The sequence below is a fragment of the Delphinapterus leucas genome, chromosome 19 (genome assembly GCF_059928025.1).
Source record: "Delphinapterus leucas isolate spDelLeu-1000000601 "Yukka" chromosome 19, BTC_Dleu_Yukka2, whole genome shotgun sequence".
Classification (NCBI taxonomy): Eukaryota; Metazoa; Chordata; class Mammalia; order Artiodactyla; family Monodontidae; genus Delphinapterus; species Delphinapterus leucas.
The window spans coordinates 68466214-68474495 of NC_143147.1; positions in this window are offsets into that span (position 1 = coordinate 68466214).

Genomic DNA, 8282 nt, shown 5'->3' on the forward strand with positions numbered 1-8282 from the left:
TAAAATTTTTTTAAAGATGAGTAAATTCTAGAGATCTACCGTACAGCCTTGTGTCTGGTGTAAAATATTATGCACCTAAAAATTTGTTAAGAAGGTAGATCTCATGTTAAGCTTCCTTACCACACACGCACATACATTAAACATGTCACTTCTGTTTTTGGTATCAATTAGACGTCAATAAAGCTGTTGTGAAAAAAAAGAAAAAAAAGAGGCCCAGCGCGGACAAAAGCACGGAGAGTAAAGACCATAGCGGGTCCAAGAACCTATAAGAAGTCCAAGATCAGCAGAGAGCTCAGTAGGAGGGGAAGGGAGAGAGGAGGGGAAACATAGGTGGAGCCAGATGTGGGAGGACCTCGGCCCTGCCGACCAGCTTTTCTTTGTCTTCTGGTATTCTAGTTATTGATCGCCACCGAACGAATTAACCCAGCACTTAAAGCAACAGTCGCAGTAGGGCACCTCCTGATTTTGCGGATCAGGAATTCTGGCAGAATTCGGTTGCGTGATTCTTCTGTCCCATGTGGTATCCACTGAGGTGGCTGGGTGGTGTTGAGCCAGAGGATGGGCTGGCCTGAAGGATTCAGATGGCCTTGCTCACAGGACGGACGTCTCAAGATGCCAGACTTCTTCCACGAGGGCCCAGAGCTCCCGGAGACAGAGTATCCCGAGAGAGCCAGGCAAAATCTGCGTGGCTTTTGATGACCTAACCCGGAAGTCCCAGAACTTATTCCTGCCACATGCTCTTGGTCAAACACAAGACTTCAGCCAGCCCGGTTCCAAAGGGAAGGGCGCTGAAGCCGATCTCTCAATGGAAGGAGTGTCAAAGCTCCTAGGCCATCTGTAATCTGCCACATCTAGAAACAGGGAGCTGGTAAAGGGCTTTTTTTTCTTTTTTGGACTATGTGGGGTTTTTAAAAAGTTTTAGTGTGGAAAAATACAAAAAAGAACATTAGAAATCACCCGCAACCCCCACTACCCAGAAACGATCACATACCATGGTGAAGAATTCCCTTTTAATATTTTTGACGCTTCATTTATTTTTTTTACTTTTCCACTGAAGGACTTTAAATAGGAAAGAGACAGTATTAAATTTGCATGTTGAAATGTTACTTTGGCTTCAGTGTGGGAGGAGTCTGGCAGGGAGAAAAATTGGGCTGCTTTTGACGTAATGGAGGCTATGACCCCCCCAGGCTTGGCTGCAGAAAGCAGGGGAGGGGCCAGGGGAGGGCCCACTGATTCCAGGAGCTTCTCCCCACTTCGTTTTTGGGTACAGACAATATAACTTTTAAAAATGCTATACAAAGTGCTTTGCAAATGCAACTTCAGGACAAGCCCAATCCAGAAACAGCCTGGAAAAAGAGCCATATGACAGTTTATTTCTCACTCACATTACAAATCTACCAGGTGGCCCGAAATATGGTTCCATATTATCTTCACACCAGATCTCAGTTTTTAAAAGTGGCCTCTTTCTAGAACATCCTGGCAGCGGGACAGAAGCTTTAGCTCCTGAAGCTTCTGTAGAGGAAAGACCCATATGGGTTCCTCTCGCGTTTCACTGGTCAAAGCAGATCTCAGGCCAGTGAGGTTGGAAATGGGGCAGAGAAAACTCACAGCAGCCTGCACGGACCTCTGATCTCAGCCCTTCTGCTTTCCCGCCTGCACACCCTCCGGCCACATCGTCGTCCTTGCTGCTGCTCAAATGAGGCAGACACTCCTCGGTGCTGGCTGTTCCGTCCACCCAAAACGCTGAGTTACCCCCCCAGCCTCAGGGCTCGAGCCCCAGCTCCTTCGGGTCTGTGCTCACACGCCAGCTGACTGTCTTATTCCAAATGCAACCTTCCACCCACCTCCAACACGAAGTCTATCCTACACACAATTACTCCATATTTACCACCGTATGACCTATTATATACATTTTGCTAGTCTGTTTAGTCTCTCCCCCCTTCTTCTCTCTCTCACACACACAGAAATGTAAGTTTCACAAGAGCCAAGTTTTTGCTTTGATCCCTGTTGTGTCTCCAATACTTAGAGTAGCATCTGGTACACAAAAAGTGCTGAAAATACCTTTGAAAGAGTGTGATGAATGAATGACTACTAGAAAGATGATTAGCTCAGGAGAAAGTCAGAAAACGTTGACTAAACATGCCTCTCACTACGTAGCAGAGTGTCTGGTTAAATAAATATTCATTAACTCATTTGGCTGACCTTCATCTGAAAACCTTAGATGGTAAAAGTGTATCTGCAGGTAAAATGTATTTCCCAGCCATCGAATTATAGGTAGCTTTAGTTGTCTGTGTTTTTTGGATTTTTAATTAATAGCACAATATTTGGAGCTCTCGCTATGTGCCTGGCACATATGTGTGAACATGAACGTCTGGTGAAATCCATATGACATCAGCTCTGGGCTGTAACTAGCCTGAGTACACCCGTTAACACCCGGATAACTGGGGTGGAGCAGATGAGTGACTTCTGCAAGTTGACACAGCTCGTCAACCATGGGACCAGATTTCTAACTCAAGCTGTATCCTGGAGCAACAGCCATACCGTGTTGTTGCTTTCCACGGTGAGCATGATTTATCCTTAGAAATGAAGAGGGAGGGGGAACTCTTATTTAAAAGAAGAAGAAAGAAAAAGAGGAGAAGGAAGAGGAGAAAGGCGGGAAGGAAGGGAGGAGAGAGGAAGAGGAAGAGAGAGAGGAAAACAGAGAATCATCATCTTAAAATCAAGAGCGTGCATCTCCTGACATCATAGCAGACTACGGCCCAGTGACCTTCACAGCACAGTCCCCTGGAAAGCCACTGACGCTCCCAAGACTCCATACTCATGAAGACATTTCAAAACCTCGTGGGGTCTTCTCTGCCCAGTCCCAAAGTCAGCCTGACGAAGGTGAAATTGATTGCAAAGTTGGCTGGTTCCTGAGAGGATCTTTTCTCTCAGGCTGATCAGTTCACTGAATCACTAAATACGTCGGACTTGATCGCAGAGCTTCAAGAGTGTTTCCTGAGAATCAGTGGAATAAACACAATTTTTATGAATGAAGCTCTTCTGTCTTTGCAAGAAGAATCAGAAGGTTTCTTCCTTTATCCCCACAACCTCTCATCTCCAAAAGCATGTGGATGCAAAGTGAAGTCTCTCTTTCTGTGGTTCAGGCATCATCACCATTTTACAAACACAGAGAGGAAAAAGTGGGGGAGTTGAAAAGGCCCTATATCCAGAGTAGAAGATCAAAGGGTCAAAAGAACAAGTGGTCACTAAAAAGGAAATATTTTTTAGAAGGCTTAACTCACTAGAAGTAACAGATGTCTTCTCCCTTTTACTCTGCCCCCCCTTTCACAAAGCGAACCCACTGCTGTATTAACACAACATAATCCACAGATATGCAGTCGCTCCGCAGTCTACGATGATATCCTGGTGCAGACAGCAATAGCTGGTTTAAGAGGTCACCCGGCATCCAACTCTTGGTGGAAATGAAGTTGGTCATGGTCTCCCACTCTCCTTCTCTGTTGAGCTTACCTTTGCCTCTAGGCAAATAGTACTGTGTGCATAAGCTACTGCTCTTCCCAGGATTTCTCCACGACGATTTGGTGGGTAAAATAATCTAATTAGCGGAAAGGCAGCCCGTCATCTGCCCATGAATCCAGCAAATCATAAAAGTTCAGGCTGCTCTGTGAGTCGTTGGCAAAACAGATGTATCTGTGATGTCTTCATATATTTCAGCAGTCTCTGACAAACTAGACCACTAATTTGTTAGTGCTTTGCTGCATTCTGGTGAAGGACACTATTCTCTTTTTTAAAAAATTTATTTTATTGAAGTAGAGAGTTGATTTACAATGTTGGGTTAATTTCTGCTGGACAGCAAAGTGATTCACTTATAATATACATACGTCCTTTTTCATGTTCTTTTCCATTATGGTTTATCTCAGGATATTGAATCTAGTTTCCTGTGCTCTACAACAAGTAGAACCTTGTTGTTTATCCATCCTATATATAATAGTTTGCATCTGCTAATCCCAACTCCAAATCCATCCCTCCCCCACCCCCTCTCTCTCTTGGCAACCACAAGTCTGTTCTCTGTTGGAGGACACTATTCTGATGATCAGCCCTTTCTATCTAAGTTGATGAGCTTCTAAAACTGACCCAAGTAGAGCATCCTCAACCTGAGAAAGCACAGTGCTGAAAAACCTATAGCTGGCACATAGTAAATGCTCAATAAATATCAACCATTGTTATTTTCATGTGCAAATTTTCAATTGTATGCAGTCAAAACCGTTAGTCTCTTTCATTATGGCTTCATCCTGCAAATGGCCACTCATTTTTCAAAATTCAACTTAAACATCTCCTTGAAGACCTCTTCTCTGCTCCCCTGGCAGTCTATGCCTCCCCACTGGAGCAAATGGCCCATGCCACACTGCCAGGACCTATTTCCTCAACCATCTCTGGCTCTGTCCACTCATTTAGAAAGTCCTTAAAGGTAGAGCTTCTCTCGCATTTTGTACCTCAGCACCCAGAACAGTGCCGGCCACACTGAGCACCCAATACACCTCGGTCTCTTTTCCCTTAATCTTCCCGATTCACCTTAAGTTCCGCCCCCTCCGAAAAGTTTTCTTCGTCAACTCAAGCTTCTCTCGTCTCTTTTTCCCCAGCTGCATTGAGGCATGATTGACAAATTTAAAAATTGCACATTTTTAAGGTGTACAGTGTGATGTTTTGCTGTAAGTATGCCTTATACAATGATTAAACAATCAAGCTAATTAACACAGCCATCAACTAATATAGTGACCGTGTGTGTGTGTGTGTGTGTGTGTTTGTGTGTGTGTGTGGTGACGCTGGGTTTTTTGGGGTTTTTAAAATTTATTTTTTGGCTGCATTGGGTCTTTGTTTTACTGCGCGTGGGTTTTCTCTAGTTGAGGCGAGCAGGGGCTACTCTTTGTTGTGGTGCGTGGGCTTCTCATTGCAGTGGCTTCTCTTGTTGTGGAGCACGGGCTCTAGGTGTGCGGGCTTCAGTAGTTGTGGCGCATGCGCTTAGTTGCTCCGCAGCATGCGGGATCTTCCCGGACCAGGGCTCGAACCCGTGTCCCCTGCTTTGGCAGGCGGATTCTTAACCCCTGGGGTTTTATGTATTCTTGTCATCTTTGTACCGCCAGTGCCTGGCACGTATTAGGCACATGAATAAATGAATGAATGGCTGGATGGATGAGTAACTATCAAGATGGAAGTTTATGATAAAAGGGAAAGTTTCTGATTATCATCACCCGGAAATTTTGGATCCCATATAACAACGTTTTTAATGTATGACTAAGTTCTCAATAAGGACAGGGAAACCTCAGGAGCCAAAACATGACACAGGCAAACATGGCAAATAAAAAGTACAAACAGGGCTTCCCTGGTGGCGCAGTGGTTGAGAGTCCGCCTGCCGATGCAGGGGACACGGGTTCGTGCCCCGGTCCGGGAAGATCCCACATGCCGCAGAGCAGCTGGGCCCGTGAGCCAAGGCCGCTGAGCCTGCGCGTCCGGAGCCTGTGCTCCGCAACGGGAAAGGCCACAGCAGTGAAAGGCCCGCATACCGAAAAAAAAAAAAAAAAAAAGTACAAACAGAAAGAGCAGACCTGGAAAGGGGCGAGCTGATGCTATGACTGGCAGGGAGAGACAGGCTTTTAGACCTGGTAAACAGCGGGCTTAGATTGCATAGCCTACACATAAATGGGAGGTGAAGCCTCAGACCTACATGAGGCAGGGAACTGAAACTAAGACCCCTGCATAAAAGCGAGGTCTTTGAAGGTCTACCCGCACTGTAAAAGGGAGAGAAACTATCCATTAGCTCAGAAAGACAATGCTTGTCTTCCCTGAGTTCTGGATAAAATGGAAAATTTCCCCTGAAACCTCCAGCCTCAAGTGGATTTGGGCCTCAAATGTATAGTAGCTGGGTTGTCTGGGAACTCTTGAACTGATCAATTAACCTTTTAAATAGTCCCAGAATCATGTTATCTGTGGGGTGAAGTGGTGCAGCCACTATGGAAAAGAATATGGAGCTTCCTCAAAAAATTAAAAATAGAACTACCTTATGATCCAGCAATTCCACTTCTGAGTATATATCCAAAGGAAATGAGGACACTATCTTGAAGAGATATCTGCACCCCCATGGTCATTGCAGCATTATTTACAATAGCCAAGACATGGAAGCAACCTAAGAATCTATCCATGGATAGGTGGATAAAGAAAATAAGGAATATTAACAGAGGAAGACAAATACTGTATGATACCACTTATGTGTGGAATCTAAAAAAATGCAGCAAACTAGTGAGTATAACAAAAAAGAAACAGGCTCACAGATATAGAGAACAAACTAGTGGTTACCAGTGGGGAGATTGAAGGGGGGAGGGGCAAGATAGGGATAGGGGATAAAGAGGTACAAACTATTAGGTATAAAATAAGCTATAAGAATATATTGTACAACACAGGGAATAGAGCCAATATTTTATAATAACTAGAAATGGAGTATAACCTTTAAAAATTGTGAAACACTATATCGTGCACCTGTAACTTATATAATATTACTGCACATCAACTATACTTCAATTTAAAATTTTTTTAAAAGAGGAAAACAAGGAATATTATTTAACCATAAAAAAGAAGAAAATCTTTCCATTTGCTACAACATGGATGGACCCTGAGGGCATTATGCTGAGTGAAAAAAGTCAGACAGAAAAAGATAAATGCTGTATGATGTCACTATATGTGGAATCTAAAAAAAACAAAACACTCATCGATACAGAGCACGGATTGGTGGTTGCCCAACCAGGCAAAAGGGATGGAGGGAATCAAGAGGTACAAACTTCCAGTTATAAGATGAATGCGGAATGTACTGTCCAGCATGGCCATTATAGTTAACAGCGCTCTAGTGCACATTTGGAAGCTGCTAAGAAAGTAGGTCTTAAAAGTTCTCATCACACACAGAAAAAATTCTGTGACTCTGTGTGGTGACGGATGTTAACTAGACCTACTGTGGTGATCATTTTGTAATGTATACAAATACCAAATCATGCTGTATACTTGAAACTAATATAATGTGGATATAGACCTAGAGATGATCATACTAAGTGAAGTAAGTCAGACAGAGAAAGACAAACACCACATGACATCACTTACATATGGAATCTAAAATATGACACAAATGAACGTATCTGCAAAACAGAAACAGACTCACAGACAGAGAGAAACAGACTTGTGGTTGCCAAGGGGGAGGGGGTTGGGGGAGGGATGGAGTGGGAGTTTGGGATTAGCAGATGCTAAACTATTATATACAGGATGGGTAAACAACAAGGTCCTACTGTAGAGCACAGGGAACTATATTCAGTATCCTGGGATAAACCATAATGGAAAAGAACATGAAAAAGAAAGTACATATATATATCAGTATATAGTGTGTGTGTGTGTGTAACTGAGTCACTTTGCTGTACAGCAGAAATTAACACAACATTGTAAATCAACTATACGTTGATAAAAAAATAAAATAAATAAAAATATATAATGTTATATCTCAATTACATCTCAATAAAAAAAAGAGGTATACCTAAAAATAACACTAAAAAGTTGAAAGCCAAAAATGGGAAAAAGACATATTAGGTAAATCTAGTCAAAAAAAACTAATACAGCTCTATTAATATTGGAGAAAAATACAGTAGTTAAGACAAAAAGATAGTATTAGAAATAGAGATATATTACATAATGATAAAAGAGCAAAAAAAAAGAGAAGAGGTAATAATTCTGTACTGGTACATCCTTAACCACATGGCCTGAAAACGTATGAAGCTGCGTGACAAAGACATGAAGGACCTGCAGATCAATTTAACAAGAAGCATGACAGATCCACATGGAGAAAACTAGAAACACCCCTGAAGGACCCCACAGCAGCTTTGAACAAATGGAAAGCATCTTATTGTTCTCCAACATCACAGCAGTGTTGATGACCCCTAAATAAATTTCTAAATTTAACTAATAAGACCCACAAAGTTTTATAGTTTTGTTTTATGTTTTGATTTTGTTTTGCAAAAGTAAACAAACTAATTCTAAGGCTCATTTGGAAAAATTAACAATAGTCTAGCAAATAATGAGGGGAGACTGCCACTCCAGATATTAATTTATTACCAAGCACGGCCCATCGATACCCACACACAAACACACACAAACACACATATCAGGGGCTCAGAATAGAAAAATATCAAAATAGACTCAAACATATAGAAATTTCACTTACAATAAAGACAGCATTTCAAATAGATGAGGGG